A 15,673-nucleotide genomic window follows, 5' to 3' on the forward strand; every position below is an offset into this window, starting at 1 on the left:
GCTCTGGTGTGGTCTGAAGCTGGCCACTGGGTATTTGGTTTTAGAGCCTCTTGGAAGGGGTTCTGGTGCAGGCCAAAGCCAGCTGCTGCTTGTGCTCTTCCCCAGACTACTTGGCATGAACTGCAAAGCAATCTGCAGATGGTTGCTGCTTGTGCTGCGTTTGCAGGTGCCAGGGAGGGGATAAGCTGTGAACTGAGGTCAGCTGCCTGTAATTGTTGGTTTGGGGTTGTTTAGCAAGAGGTACAAGGGCACTCTTGAGGCAAGATGATGTCTATTTGTGGATTGTGAACCTTTGAGAAAACGAAACTCTAAAGCACAAAACAAGACAGGCCATTTGTATGGAAAAGCCATTGGAAGGGGCTTGGGTGGTCTGGTAATTTGGGTGGGGTGGGATCTCAGAGAATCACCAGGGGAGGGTGAACAGTTTTAGCCAGTTTGATGGAGACTCTGATAGGGTGCCTGCAGGGGGAGAGCTCAGCAAAGGAACATGGCTTTTGCCAACACTTCTGTCTGGGAGAAAGTTGCCCCTCCAGCTATGGTCCTGAAGCCAGATAATTCAGCTCCTCCATGTATGTTCCTGGAACCTTTTGAGTTCCTGCCCCAGTGCTGGAACTGAGAGTGAGTAAGTCTGAGTAGTAAGTCCATCCATGGGCCTTTTAAGAGGAAAGCCTGGGACTCCAGCAGCACTCTATCTCACTCAGCAACAATCTCTGCTGGTTTTTACAGCCAGATGTTGTGGGGACTTTTCTTCCTGGCACTGGAACCCTGCGCTTGGGGGGCCTTGCTTGGGGCTGGGAACCCTCACTCCTCAGAGGGACCTCTGCAACTAAGGTATCCCTCCTGATTTTTAATCACCACCTCTGGGCTTGGAACTATTCTATTCTGAGTCTCCACCACTCCTATCAGTCTCCATGTGGCTTCTTCTTTATATCCGTAGGTATAGACTTCTGTTCAACTAGGCTTCAGGCAGTTGTGCTCTTCCCTGGGATACTTGGCTTGAGCTACAAAGCAATCTGCATGATGCCTGTTCTGTAGTTTAGTTGTAATTTTGATGTTGTCATGGAAGGATGCAAGCCCAGTGTTACCTATTCCACCACATTGACCAAAATCATCCCCATTTTAGCCATTTTTAAATGTACAGTTCAAAGGCATTAAATATATTCACATTGCTGTGCAACCATACCGTAATCATCTCAGACTCTTTTCATCTTTTCCAGCTGAAACCTTGTACCCATTAAACAGTAACTCACAATTCCCCTCTTCTTCCTGACCCCAATAACCACTATTCCACCTTCTGTCTCTATGAATTTGATTACTCTAGGCAACTCATATAACTGCAGTCAGATAATATTTGTCCATTTGTATCAGGCTAATTTCACTTAGCATATCTTCAATGTTCATTAATGTTGTAGCATGTGTCAGAATTTCTATCCTTTCCTTTTATTTATTTTTTTTTCTTTATTGATTAAGGTATTACATATGTATCTTTATTGCCCCATTGCCCTCCCCCCAGCACAGACCCCACTCATACCCTCAACCCCTGGTGTCGGTGTCCATTGGATAGGCTTATATGAATGTGTACAAGTCCTTTGGTTGATCTCTTCCCCTTACCCCCACCCTCCCCTACCTCACCCCTGAGGTTTGATGGTCTGATCGATGCTTCTCTGTCTCTGGATCTGTTTTTGTTCATCAGTTTATGTTGTTCATTTTATTCCACAAATGAGTGAGAATATGTGATATTTATCTTTCTCTGACTGGATTATTTCATTTAGCATAATGCTCTCTAGTCCCATCCATGCTGTTGCAAATGGTAAGAATTTCTTCTTTTTTACTGCAGCATAGTATTCGATTGTGTAGATGTACCACAGTTTTCTAATCCATTCATCTGCTGATGGGCACTTAGGCTGTTTCCAAATCTTAGCCATGGTGAATTGTGTCGCTATGAACATAGGGGTGCATATATATTTTCTGATTGGTGTTTCTGTTTTCTTGGGATATATTCCTAGAAGTTGAATCACTGGGTCAAATGGGAGTTCCATTATTGGTTTTTTGAAGAAACTCCTTGCTGTTCTCCACAGTGGCTGCACCACTGTGCACGAGGGTTCCTTTTTCTTCACATCCTTGCCAGCATTTGTTGTTTGTTGATTTGTTGATAATAGCCATTCTGAGAGTGTGAGATGGTATCTCATTGTCGTTTTGATTTGCATCTCTCAGATGACTACTGACTTTGAGCATGTTTTCAGATGTCTCTCAGCCTTACTTATGTCCTCTTTCGTAAAGTGTCTATTTAGGTCCATTGCCCATTTTTTGAATCGTTTTTTTATCTTCCTTTTTTTTTTTTTAAGTTGTATGAGTTCCATATAACTGTTGGAGATTAAACCCTTATTGGAGATAACATTGGCAAATATGTTATCCCATGCAGTGGGCTTTCTTGCTGTTTTGTTGATGGTTTCTTTTGCTGTGCAAAAGCTTTTTATTTTCATGTAGTTCCATTTGTTTATTTTCTCTTTAGTTTCCATTGCCCTAGGAGCAGTATGGGTGAAGATATTTCTTTGGCATATGTCTGAGATTTGTTGCCTGTGGATTCCTCAAAGATTTTTATGGTTTTCTATCTTACATTTAAGTTCTTTATCCATTTTTAGTTTATTTTTGTGTATGGTGTAAGTGGGTGGTCTAGTTTCATTTTTTTGCATGTCTCTATCTAATTTTCTCATCACCGTTTATTGAAGAGACTGTCTTGACTTCATTGTATGTTCTTGCCTCCTTTGTCAAATATTAATTGAGCCTAGTGGTATGGGTTGATTTCTGGTTTCTCTATTCTATTTCATTGATCTATATGTCTGTTCTTGTGCCAGTACCAGGCTGTTTTGAGAACAGTGGCTTTGTAATACAGCTTGATATCTGGTAATGAGATCCCACCTACTTTGTTCTTCTTTCTTAGGATTGCTGCAGCTATTTGGGGTCTCTCTCTCTTTCTCTCTCTCTCTCTCTCTCTCTCTCTCTCTCTCTCTCTTTTTTACTTCTAATGAATTTTTGGAGAGTTCGTTCTAGGTCTGTGAAATATGCCATTGGCATTTTAATGGGGAGTGTATTGAATCTATATATTGCTTTGGGTAGTATGGAAATTTTAATGATGTTGATTCTACCTGTCCATGAAAATGGTACATTCTTCCATCTGTTTATGACTTCCTCTATCTCTTTTTTCAGTGTCCTGTAATTTTCTGAGTACAGGTCCTTTACCTTCTTAGTTAAATTTATTCCTAGGTATCTTAATTTCTTTTGGTGTGATGGTAAATGGGATTGTTTTTGTAATCTCTCTTTCTGTAAGTTCAGTATTGTTATATAGAAATGCCATAGATTTACTGGTGTTAATTTCGTATCCTGCTACATTGCCGAATTCATTTATTAAGTCTAATAATTTTTTGATGGAATCTTTAGGGTTTTCTATGTACAGTATTATGTCATCTGCAAATAATGACTGTTTTATGTCTTCTTTTCCAATTTTGATACCTTTTATTTCTTCTTCTTGTCTATGTGCTATAGCTAACACTTCCAGTACTATTTCTAACAGGAGTGGTGAAAGTGGGAATCCCTGTCTCATTTCTGTTCTTAGGTGAAATGGTTTTAGTTTTTGCCCATTGAATATGATGTTGGCTGTAGGTTTGTCATATAAGGCTTTTATTATGTTGAGTTATGGTCCCTCTATTCCCATTTTGCTGAGGGTTTTTTTTTTTATCAAGAAAGGGTGTTGGATTTTGTCAAATGCTTTTTCTGCATCAATTGATATGACTATGTGACTTTTATATCTCAATTTGTGTATATGATGTATCATGTTTATTGATTTGTGGATATTTTACCATCCTTCATCTCCAGGAAAAATCCTACTTGATCATGGTGTATGATATTTCTAATATAATGCTGAACCCAATTTGCTAGAATTTTGTTGAGGATTTTAGCATCTATGTTCATGAGGGATATTGGCCTATAATTCTTTCTTTGTGGTGTCTTTATCTGGTTTTGGAATTAAGGAAATGCTGGCTTCATAGAAAGAGCTTGGAAGTGTTCATTCCTCTTGAATTTTTTTGGAATAGTCTGAGGAGTATAGGTTTTAGTTCTTTCTTGAATGTTTGGCAAAACTCCCCTGTGTAAGCCATCTGGACCCAGGCTTTTGTTTGCTGGAAGCTTTTTGATGACTGCTTCAATTTCTTCCATAGTTGTTTGCCTACTGAGATTTTCTGATTCTTTCTGATTGAGTTTTGGAAGGTTGCATTTTTCTAGGAATATGTCCATTTCCTCCAGGTTTTCTAGTTTTTTGGAATATAATTGTTCATAGTATTTTTTAACAATTCTTTGTATTTCTGTGGGGCCTGTTGTTATTTCACCTCTTCCATTTGTGAATTTGTTTATTTAGATCCTCTCCCTTTGCTTCTTGGTGATCCTGGCCAGAGGTTCATCAATCTTGTTTATCCTTTCGAAGAACCAGCTCTTGGTTTCATTGATCTTTTGTACTGTGTGTGTGTGTGTATGTTGTGTGTGTGTGTGTTTTGTTTTTGTTTTTTAGTCTCTATGTCATTTATTTTTGCTCTGATTTTTATTATCTCCTTTCTGCTCATTCTGGGCTTTTCTTGTTGCTCTCTTTCTAATTCTTTAAGTTGTAGAGTTAGATGATTTACTATCATTTTGTTGTTGTTTGTTTTTTTGAGGTAGGCCTGCAGAGCTATTAACTTCCCTGTCAGGACTGCTTTCATTGTGTCCCATAGATTTTGGATTGTTGTGTTTTCACTGTCATTCGTTTCCAGCATGTGTTTAATTTCTTCTTTGATCTCTTTGGTAAATCAATCATTGTTTAATAGCATGCTATTCAACTTCCAAGTGTTTGAATTTTTTTATTGTTTTTATTGTAGTTTATTTCTAATTCATGCCATTGTGATCTGAGAAGATGCTTGATATGATTTGAATCTTCTTGAATTTGAAGAGACTTTGCCTCCTATCCAATATGTGGTCTCTCTTTGAAAATGTCCCATGTGCACTTGAGAAGAAAGCATATTTCATGGTTTTTGGATGAAATGTTCTGAAGATGTCAATTAAGTCCATCTGATCTAGTGAGTCATTTAGGAATGCTGTTTCTTTGCTGATATTTTTGTATAGAGATTTTATCCAGTGATGTCAGTGGATAAATGTATTAAAGTCCCCTACTATGATTGTATTGTTGTCGATCTCTCCCCTGATATCTTCGAGGAGTATTTTTTATGTATTTGTGTGCCCCTTCATTGGGTGCATATGTGTTTATCAGGGTTATATCCTCTTATTCTATCCATCCCTTTAGTATTATGAAGTGGCCTTCCTTATCTGTTGTTATGGCCTTCACTTTGAGGTCTATTTTGTCCGATATAAGTATTGCTACCCCAGTTTTTTTCATTTACATTTGCCTAAAAGATATTTTTCCATCCCTTCACATTCAGTTTGTATGAGTCCCTTGTTCTGAGGTAGGTCTCTTGTAGACAGCATATATATGGGTCATGTATTTTTTATCCTTTCAGCCACTCAATGTCTTTTGATTGGAACATTTAGTTTGTTTACGTTTAAAGTTATTATTGATAGGTACTTGTTTGTTGCCATTTTTATTTTTATTGCCTGTGTTTCTTCGTCCATTTTTATGTCTTCTTTTTACACCAGTCCCTTTAACCTTTCTTGCCTTGCTGGCTTGGTAGTGATAAACTCTCTTCGCCTTTTTTTCTCTGTAAAGCTCCATATTTCCCCTTCAATTTTGAATGATAGCCTTGCTGGATAGGGTATTCTTGGATTCAGTCCCTTGCTTAGCATCACTTTGTAAATTTCCTTCTATTCTTTTCTGGCCTGATGTGTTTATTTTGAGAAATCATTTGATAATCTAATGGGAGATCCCTTGTACATAACTTCCCTCTCCCTCTTTCAGCCTTTAAGATTGTCTCTTTGTCTTGAACATTTGCCATCATAATTATGATGTGTCTTGGTGTGGGTCATTTCAGGTTCATCTTGTTTGGGAGTCTCTGTGCTTGTGTGACTTTTTTTTCCCCACATCAGGAAAGTTTTCTGACCTTATTTCTTCAAATAGGTTTTCTAACCCTTGTTCCTCCTCTTGTCAGTCTGGCACTCCTATTATTTGTATGTTGCTTTGTTTCATGTTGTCCCAAAGCTCCCTTAGGCTCTCCTCCTGTCTTTTAATTCTTTTCTCTAATTGAAGTTCAGTTTGGGTGTGTTTTGCTTCCCTTTCTCCTAATATGCTAATTCAGTCCTCCGCTTCTCCTAGTCTACTGTTGAAACTTTTCTTGGTGTTTCTTATTGCAGCTATATCACTATTTCTTCTTGATTCTTACATAAATTGTTGATTTTTTTCATCCATTCAGTTTATGAACTGTATGGCCCTTATTCTGAATTCTTTTTCTGACATACTGCATGCCTCCATTTCACTGATCTGCTTTTTCCCACCCCCTGATTCTTCCTTTCCTCCTTTGGGGGTTTCTTTGTCTACCCATTTTTGCTCTCATCATAAGATCTAGGTTTCGAGTCATGCAAGGGCTGTTCCTTGGGTAGCAGTTGCTTCTCATGTGGCTGCTGCTCCTCAGGTGGTCATGGCAGCAGTTGCTCCTCAGTTGGTGGCAGCTCCTCTGGTGGGTGCTATTTGCAGCAGTGATGGATCCTCTGGCTGTTGGAGGCAGGCTGCTCATGCAGCTGCTGCTCCTTGGAAGGGGGATGGCTGCACATGGCTGCTGCTTTTTGGATGGGGGTGGGCTGCTCAGAGGGCTGCTGCTCCTTTGATGGGGGCAGGCTGATGCTCCTTGGACAGGGGTAGGTTGCCTGCAGGCCTGCTGCTCCTCAAATTGGGGCAGGCTTCATGTGGCTGCTGCTCCTTGAATGGCGATGGGCTGCTTGCGAAGCTGCTGCTCCTCAGATGGGTGTGGGCTGTGTGTGGCTGCCAATTTCTTTAATGGGGCCCTTGATTTTTATAGCAGCTAAACCAACTGAGCTTAGTAAGAATGTTTAGTTAAAATTGAACTGCTTTCCTCAAGTAAATGGCAATGTGCAGTTAAGGGTACCGACTCAGCAATCTGCCTCTGTGAAGGACTGCTCCCTTGATGCTTGCTCCACTCTTGGCAAGGTGCTTTCTCTGCTTAGCCTCCCCACCCCAACCCCAAGCAGGTTTCCACTAGCCTCCAGTGTAGTAATAGCTGCTCCTTTGTTAATCTCTATACCCCCACCTTTACCCCCACCCCAGGCCATCCATCCTGAAGTGTTCAGCCTGGCCCTGCTACTTTGTTCTTCTTTAGTCTCTAATCTATTGTTCATGAATAAATATCTTAATTCTTCAGCTCTTTTTTTAAAATTTTAAATTCTTTATTGTTTAGAGTATTACATGTCTCCTCAACCCCCCCCCCCCCCCCACCACATTGACCTGATCTCTCCAGATCTTGATATTCAAAGTCAACTTTGTGGCTGCTTTAAAAAATTTGTTTTTAATTTTAAAATATATTTTCACTGATTTCAGAGATAAAGGGAGGAGAGAGAGATAGAAACATCAATGAAGAGAAAGAATCTTTGATTGGCTGCCTCGTGCACACCCCTACTGGGGATCGAGCCCACTACCCCAGGCATGTGCCCTGACCAAGAATCAAACCTCGACCTCTTTGTTTATAGGTCAACGCTCAACCACTGAGCCACACCAGCCTGGCTATGGCTGCTTTTGATGGTGAGTTTAAAATCTCCATTCAGAATCTCATTTACTCTGTCTAGGCAAATTTGTGTCCTTTCATATTTATGGCAAATAAAAGAGCCAGGAAGCAATAAAGAATGATATTGACAGTGATGATGGTAGAAATGGGAAGTCAGCAAGAAAAGATTCAGGTTTGATATATATCTCCAAATGTTATCTTCTACAGTCATGTGCCAGCTGAGCTTTTGATAAAGTGAAAAAGAGATAATTCTTCTTGATGAGTACTGGAATGCAGCTCTTCTGTGTTGATAATTAAGGACTGGATTTGATTTAAAATCCAGTTATGAGAGTACTGATGCAGAATGGAGACATACTCCCAACACAGGTTATGTCTGCATGGGAATAATAAAAAAAAGTAGTAAGAGGCAGGGCCATCATTTCTCTCCACAATTTTTTTTGTTGTTCTATGCCATTCAACCTGATTTCCATCACTTTAGGCAGGAAAGATTTTTAAATTATTGCTACAAAACACCTACCATGGTTTTTTTAAAAAACAACAGCAATAGCAATATCAATTCAATGATGTATTCATAGATATTTTATTTTGTGCAAAGTAACTTATAGTTTCAAGTCAGTTTTTCAACTGCAAATTGAACTCCATTAGGAGGTCATGTAATCAATTTAGAAAGTCAATATTTAATTTTTAATGAAATAAAAGAGAAAATATTGGAGTATATCACAATAACTAAGAATAAGTATTGTTTGGTAGAATTTTGAGTTTAATAGTGTGTATGTGTGGTGTGTATTTTTGGTGCATTTTTTACTGAGTACAACACACTTCTTATTGAGTATCCCAGGGAGGGAGAAAAAGTTTGAAAAAAACTACCCTAGTTAACTGAATGAATTGATTGCAATACAGGACTGGTTACTGCCCTATGCAAATATAGTGTTGTTGAATGTCTACCTAAAATGAGTTTGATTTTGGAATGGTAGACAATAAATAAATAGCAAGGCTAGTTTTACATTTTAAAACATTCATTTGAACATGAATTTATTTTTCTTCTCCAGAAAAAAGATTTAAGGAAGTTTTTAAACAGTTGAATATAATGTAATGTAGCACACACACACACACACACACACGTAAGTAATGAGTTATAAAAATGATCTAGAACAGCGGTTCTCAACCCCTTTGGGGGTCGAACAACCCTTTCATGGGGGTCGCCTAAATACATCCTGCATATCAAATATTTACATTACAATTCATAACAGTAGCAAAATTACAGTTATGAAGTAACAACAGAAATAATTTTATGGTTGGGGGTCACCACAACATAAGGAACTGTATTAAAGGGCTTCAGCATTAGGAAGGTTGAGAACCACTGATCTAGAAGAAGAAGTACATTTAGAAAGTCAAATAAAGCCAGGACTAAAGATAAAAGTATTCAATAAAATTGTATACCCTAGAAAGTAGTAAGATAATGAGAAAGTAACAAGAAACCCCTGACATCCAGAAGGGATTAATATATACAGCTAGACATCAATATTATTACATGCTGGTCTGATGCTCACAGTGTCATTTTGTTTTCCTGTTGTACAGAAACAATATTATAGAATATCTATATCCAGTGAGTAACAAATAAGGTCACTGTGCAAAACAAAATACCAAACACTCCCCTCTCCCCGTCGCTGAATGGGTGACTGTGATTTCTTCACCAATGGCAGCTTTAACTTCCCAATAGAAAAGATCTATTGGAATTTCTAATTTACTTTCTTCCAAATTACCCAGCCAAAATTTAAGTTCTTTATTAGCTTCTTCCTGACACTCTTTTACTGAGATGCTCCATGGTTCTCCCATAGAGTAGGCTCTCCCTCACTAGTCCTTTAAAAACCCAAACCTGTTCAAGTACAGGTGTTTGTGGTGGTCTTAGCCTAAAGAGCATTAATAAAATCAAAGCCAACCCTAGCTGGTTTGGTTCACTGGATAGAGCATCCACCTGCGGACTGAAGGGTCCCTGGTTCCATCTAGTTAAGGGCACATACCCGAGGTTAAGCACTCAATCCCCAGTAGGGGGCATGTGGGAGAGATCATCATCATTGATGTTTCAATCTCTCCTTTTCTTTTCCTCTCTGAAATCAATAAAAAAATATATATATTTAAAAAATATCAAATAAAATTAAAGCCAATAATAGTCTGTTAGTACTATGTCTTACATGAGACAATAAAGTATGCCATCAGAAATGTATCATTCTATACTTTAGAGAGTGCACATTTGTGTTCATTTGTGGAGTGGGAAGGGCAGTAATAGAAAAGGACTAACTTTATGGTGCTTTATGGTCAGTATCTTTCAAACTGAAAATTAGTAGTTGAGTTCCTAGAGCATTTTTTAATCATGATAATGTATTTTAGTTGTGTTTGTTAAAGTATTTATCATTTAGAGAGAGATACTGAAATCCATTCGGGGAGAGGGGAAGTGGGTGAGGGTATGGATGGAAAAAGGTTGGTCATGAGTTGATAATAAAGCTGGATTATGAGTGTATCAAAGTTTACATTGTATTTTCTTTACCTTTAAAATGTTTCATAACAAAAAGCAGGAATAAAAAGATTTCTGGATTCCAATTGCTTATCTGTGTTTTCAGTTTGGGGAGTCCAAAAGCTGAATGAGGTTGTGTCTAAATATGTTGGCAATCAGGGTATTGGAATTCAGTAGGATTCCAGAGGTATGTGTGGGTGTGGAGGGAGGGAGGACAGACCTTTGAAAGATGTGTCCAAGGGGGCAGGGAGTTCAGGAAGATTTAAACCAAATGGAATCTAACATCCATCAGATAGAGTTGGGGGTTAACCAGGTATGAATCACCTGGGAAGGAATTTGAAATTCGGGAATACAGCAAGAGGGTCTGGAATGTTAAATAGAAGTTGAAATCTAGAAATATTTCTTTAGTAGAGCCCTGTATGCATGACTGAGATTATATCTTCTGCTGGGGAGGGGTTCTTAAAGATTACTTTATTGTACTGCTTGAGTCACAGAATTCAATAATTTCACTTTTCTTAAGTTGGATGTCAAGATTTCTAAGATCTGACAAAAATCAAACACAATGTTTTGGAAAATAAATTTCTAAAATTTCTTTTCATTTTAATGGAGTTGACCTTCTTTCATCCTTAAGTAGTTTTTGGGGGGGAAAAAGTATTTATTCCTTTACTCAAAGAATCCTATTGAGCACCTAATATATACTTGGCACAGACCTATTCTCTAGACAAAAGCTGCTGACTATATAGAGCTCAGGGTATAATAAGAAGGATATAAATTAATCCAACAACCTCATAAATATAAAGTTAAAAATTAAGGTAAGTGCTCTGAAGTACAGGGAACTATTAAAGCATGTGACTTATTTTAGTTGGAAAAACAATTAACTAGAACTCACTGGAAGTCATGATTACTAGGAAAATAGAAGGATATATAGCAGTAGCAGGAGATGAAGTAAAAGCAGACTGTTGGTCTGACTTATCAGAAGCCTTGGCTTTTACTCTGAAGACAGAACAATGCAAAGTGACACATTCACATGGGAATGAAATTTGTGGTAAAAAGAGTAGCAAGGTGAGAAAGCCAGTTTAGCCAACAGAAAAAGATCGTGATCTGATGCATTCACTAAATTTGCCCTTTATTGTGGAGTCATTTTTAGTGGTAAGAACTCAGAAGCCTGAATTGCTGAGAAGAAGACACAGAGAGAGAAACCTAGCCATACAGAATTAAAATGGCTACAAATAAGTAATTCCCAATAATAACCCTAAGAGAGAAGGAAGATGGCGGCGATATAGGCAGACGCGTCCCAGGTCGTCTCCCGGAGCAAATGGAGTAAGCAGCTGAAACTAATAACACCCACCCCAAATTGGCGAAACTACTCAGCTGGTGAGATGGTTTGCAGCCGGGAAGGGCAGAGCTCGCCTGGAAAGGTAAAAAAACCAAGGATCTGGGTAGGAAAGTTTGCCAGACCTCTGAGCCCAGAGGGATAGAGGGAGACCGCGTGGCAGACAGCCGCGTCCCTTAGAACAAGCACAGCCCCTGACTGGGGAAAGGAGATCTGCGGGATTCCTGGCGCCGCCGGGGGATTTGAGAGCTGGGTTCTGTGATCACGGAGGACTGAGCCTAAAGGGGGCAGCCTGAAGAGCTGACCAGAGCATGCAGTGCCGGTAATAGAAGAGCTTGTAAGAAAGTCAGCCTTCCCCATTTCCGCGGCCGGCGATTGCTTGTTTATTTTCACTGAATCCTGTTCATAAGACATTTCGGATACAGACACTCACCTGTGCTGAAGAGAGGGAGAAGGTGCGGATGAGAGGAACCTGGGGAGAGACTGAGGAGAGAGGGGGGGGCCGGGGGAGGTGGCAGCGAATTGAGTGCTGAGACACCCCTAGGCCCAGGATCGGGACAGCCATTCTCTCCGGAGAGTGGGACTCCCCTACCTAGCTCCCAGGCAAAGAGCACAGCCAGACCCAGATTCCACCCTGAACGAGATCAAGGATTAAAATAATCTGATCAATCCCTGAGAGTTAATAGGGTCTGGCCTATAGAGGGATTTTCAATCCCAGCAACAACACAGAGCAGGGTAACAATTAAAGAAACAGCTCTGGATAGTTGACCTCCCCAAACCAGTTTTAAGTGTGATAATGAAGCCGTATAGCCTCAGAGGCCAACCCCAGAACACTGCCACCCAGAGGCTGAGCCACAAACTGACTCTTTGCTAAAAAAAAAATAAGGCAGTCTGGGAAACAAATACGGCCTGCTTTAAAATAAGGACTGTGGTTTACAACACAGAGGAACAGGGTATCGCAGGGAAATTCAACACTCTCCTGAATACCTGGCAGGACTAAGGCGAGCCAGACTGACGAGTAGAAGAACCGAAGGACCTTCACTACTGCAATTTTTTTTTCTTTTTTCACATTTTAACTAAGAAACCAATTTTTTTTTCTTCTTTTTCCATCACCTGATTTTACCCTTTTAATTACTACATTCTTATTTTTAACCAGTATCATTACTGCTACCATTTTACCATTTTTTAAAGTGCCATTTAATTTTCTCTTTATTTTATTTTGGGATTAGTGTTCTCCATTCTATTTTCATCGTTCCTTTAGCAACAATTTTCCCTACCTCAATTTTACCTCTATGCTAAAACCCTCTCCCTCACTTTTCCCCTTTTGTTGTCCTGTTTCTCTTACCCTATTCCTGCTTTAGATTTTCCCTATTCCTTCTGTTTACCTCCTGTCAAAATTTCACCCTACCTATATATACTATTTCAAATCCACTGCTCTAAATCTTTATACACATACCCCTTATGTTTCTTCACTATCCAAAATTTTTTTTCTTTTTTTCTTCTTTTATCTTTCTATTGTTTTGTTGCTGTTTCCTTGATTGTTGAGTATATTGTTTTTCTGTTGTTGTTGCTTGTTTGTGTGTGTGTGTGTGTGTGTGTGTGTGTGTGTGTGTGTGAGTTTTAGGACTGGTTGTGAGGCTGTTTTGCTTTTTCTTTTTATTTTTTTCTGCTGGTTTTTCCCCTCCCTCCACCAATCCCCCCCACTCCCGGTTATTTTTGTGCTTTTGTTTTCCCTTGCCTCTCTTGATATTATTGGCTGTTTCTAGTTTAGATTCATCTCCAGGGAGCTGTTGCTGGAATTTTTTGGGATTAGTGGCGGTTCTGTAGGAGTTCTCTCCTCATATAAATAGTCTCTTCCCCTCTTTCACTTCATTCTCTCTTTTTGCTCTTTTTTTTTCTTTTCTTTTCTCTCTTTAATTTCCCCCCCTCCTTTTTCCCAATTTCATTTTTGCACTCCTCTTTTTGGTGCCTACTTTTCTTTTCTTTTTTCTCTTTTATCTTTTTCTCCTCTTTCTACCTTATCCCCTAATTCACTTAATTTGGGTGGTCAACTTTATTTGGGGTTATTAATATCGTGAATATATTTGTGTTTAGTGCTGGGTACGTGGTGCCTTGTTGTGTTGTATTTTGTGCCTTTAAATCAATGCAACAGATCCAAGCAACAGCAGCCTCCTGAGAACCAAACCCTCTGTCTGAGGAACAGCAGCTGTATGTGAAACCTCACCCCACCAGCCAGAAGAGCCACCATAGCTGTGAACAGCACCCACCAGAGGAGCTGCTGTCAACTGAGGAGCAGCGGCTACCGCAACCGACCGAAGAGCAACTACAGCCCAAGGAGTAACTGCCTCCCAGGGAGCAGCCACTGAATGACTCAACATCTAGATATGTCAGTGAGATCAAACATGGGTAGACAAAGAAACCCCCAAAGGAAAGAAAAAGAGGACTCGCCAGAAAAGCAGCTAAATGATACAGAGGCATGCAACATGACAGAAAAAGAATTCAGAATAAGGGTCCTAGAGTGCATAAACCGGACGAAGGAAAAAGTCAACAACTTATGCAAGAAGCTAGAAGAAACAGATGAAAGAGTCAACTACCTATGCAAGAAGCAAGAAGAAACAGATGAAAAAATCAATAACATATGGAAGAAGTTAGAAGAAAGAGATGAAAAAATCAACAACTTAAGTAAGACCGTAGAAGAAATGAAGAGTGATATAGCTGCAATAAAAACACCATTGAAAGTATCAATAGTAGACTAGGAGAAGTGGAGGACCGAATTAGTGAATTAGAAGACAAGGAAGCAAAACACACCCAAATTGTACTGCAATTGGAGAAAAAAATTAAAAGACAGAAAGAGAGCCTAAGGGAGCTTTGGAACAACATGAGAAAAAACAACATACGAATAATAGGGGTGCCAGAAAAACAGAAAGATAAACATGGATTAGAAAACCTATTAGAAGAAATAATATCAGAAAACTTCCCTGAGGTAGGGAAGAAAACAGTCACACAAGCCCAGAGAGTCCCAAACAAGGTGAACCCGAAAAGACCCACACCAAGAAACATCATAATTACCATCGCAAATGTTCAGGACAAAGAGAGAATCTTACAGGCTGCAAGAGAGAGATGGAAAGCTACATACAAGGGATCTCCCATTAGATTATCAAATGATTTCTCAACAGAGACACATCAGGCCAGAAAAGAATGGACGGAAATTTACAAAGTGATGCAAAGCAAAGGACTGAATCCAAGAATACTCTATCCAGCAAGGCTATCATTCAAACTTGAAGGGGAAATAAGAAGCTTCACAGACAAAAAAAGGCTAAGGGAGTTTATCACCACCAAGCCAGCAATACAAGAAATGCTAAAGGGACTGGTGTAAAAAGAAGAAATAAAAAGCTCAGAAAGAAAACAGCCACACAAAAAAAGAAATGGCTACAAACAAGTATCTTTCAATAATAACTTTAAATGTAAACGGACTAAATGCTCAAAGCAAAAGACATCGAATGACTGAATGGATAAAAAAACATGACCCATACATCTGCTGTCTACAAGAGACCCACCTCATTAGAAGGGACTCACACAGACTGAAAGTGAAAGGATGGAAAAATATCTTTCAGGCAAATGGAAAGGAAAAGAAAGCTGGGGTAGCAATACTTATAACGGACAAAATAGACCTCAAAGTGAAGGCCATAACAAGAGATAAGGAAGGCCACTTCATAATACTAAAGGGATCAATACAACAAGAAGATATAACCCTGGTAAACATACATGCACCCAATGAAGGAGCACCCAAATTCATAAAAACACTCCTGGAAGATATCAAAGGAGAGATTGACAACAATACAATCATAGTAGGGGACTTTAATACACCACTGACATCACTGGATAAGTCCTCTAGACAAACAATCAGCAAAGAAACAACATTCCTAAATGACTCACTAGATCAGATGAACTTAATAGACATCTTCAAAATACTTCACCCCAAAGCCAAGGAATATACATTCTACTCAAGTGCTCATAAGACGCATTCAAAAATAGACCACATATTGGGTCAAAAGCAAAGTCTCCCCAAATTCCAGAAGATTGAAATCATAAAAAGCATCTTATCAGACCACAATGGCA

At 39.2% G+C, this 15,673-nt stretch overlaps 1 long non-coding RNA gene across 1 annotated transcript in view; it reads left to right on the forward strand.

Moving 5' to 3' along the window:
- The window catches only part of LOC308516481, a 143,428-nt gene that overhangs the window by 97,989 nt on the left and 29,766 nt on the right, over positions 1 to 15,673 (forward strand). The gene's annotated exons all lie outside the window — the stretch shown is intronic.

This window comes from Myotis nattereri (assembly GCF_964212035.1).
Source record: "Myotis nattereri genome assembly, chromosome: 3".
NCBI classification, from domain to species: domain Eukaryota; kingdom Metazoa; phylum Chordata; class Mammalia; order Chiroptera; family Vespertilionidae; genus Myotis; species Myotis nattereri.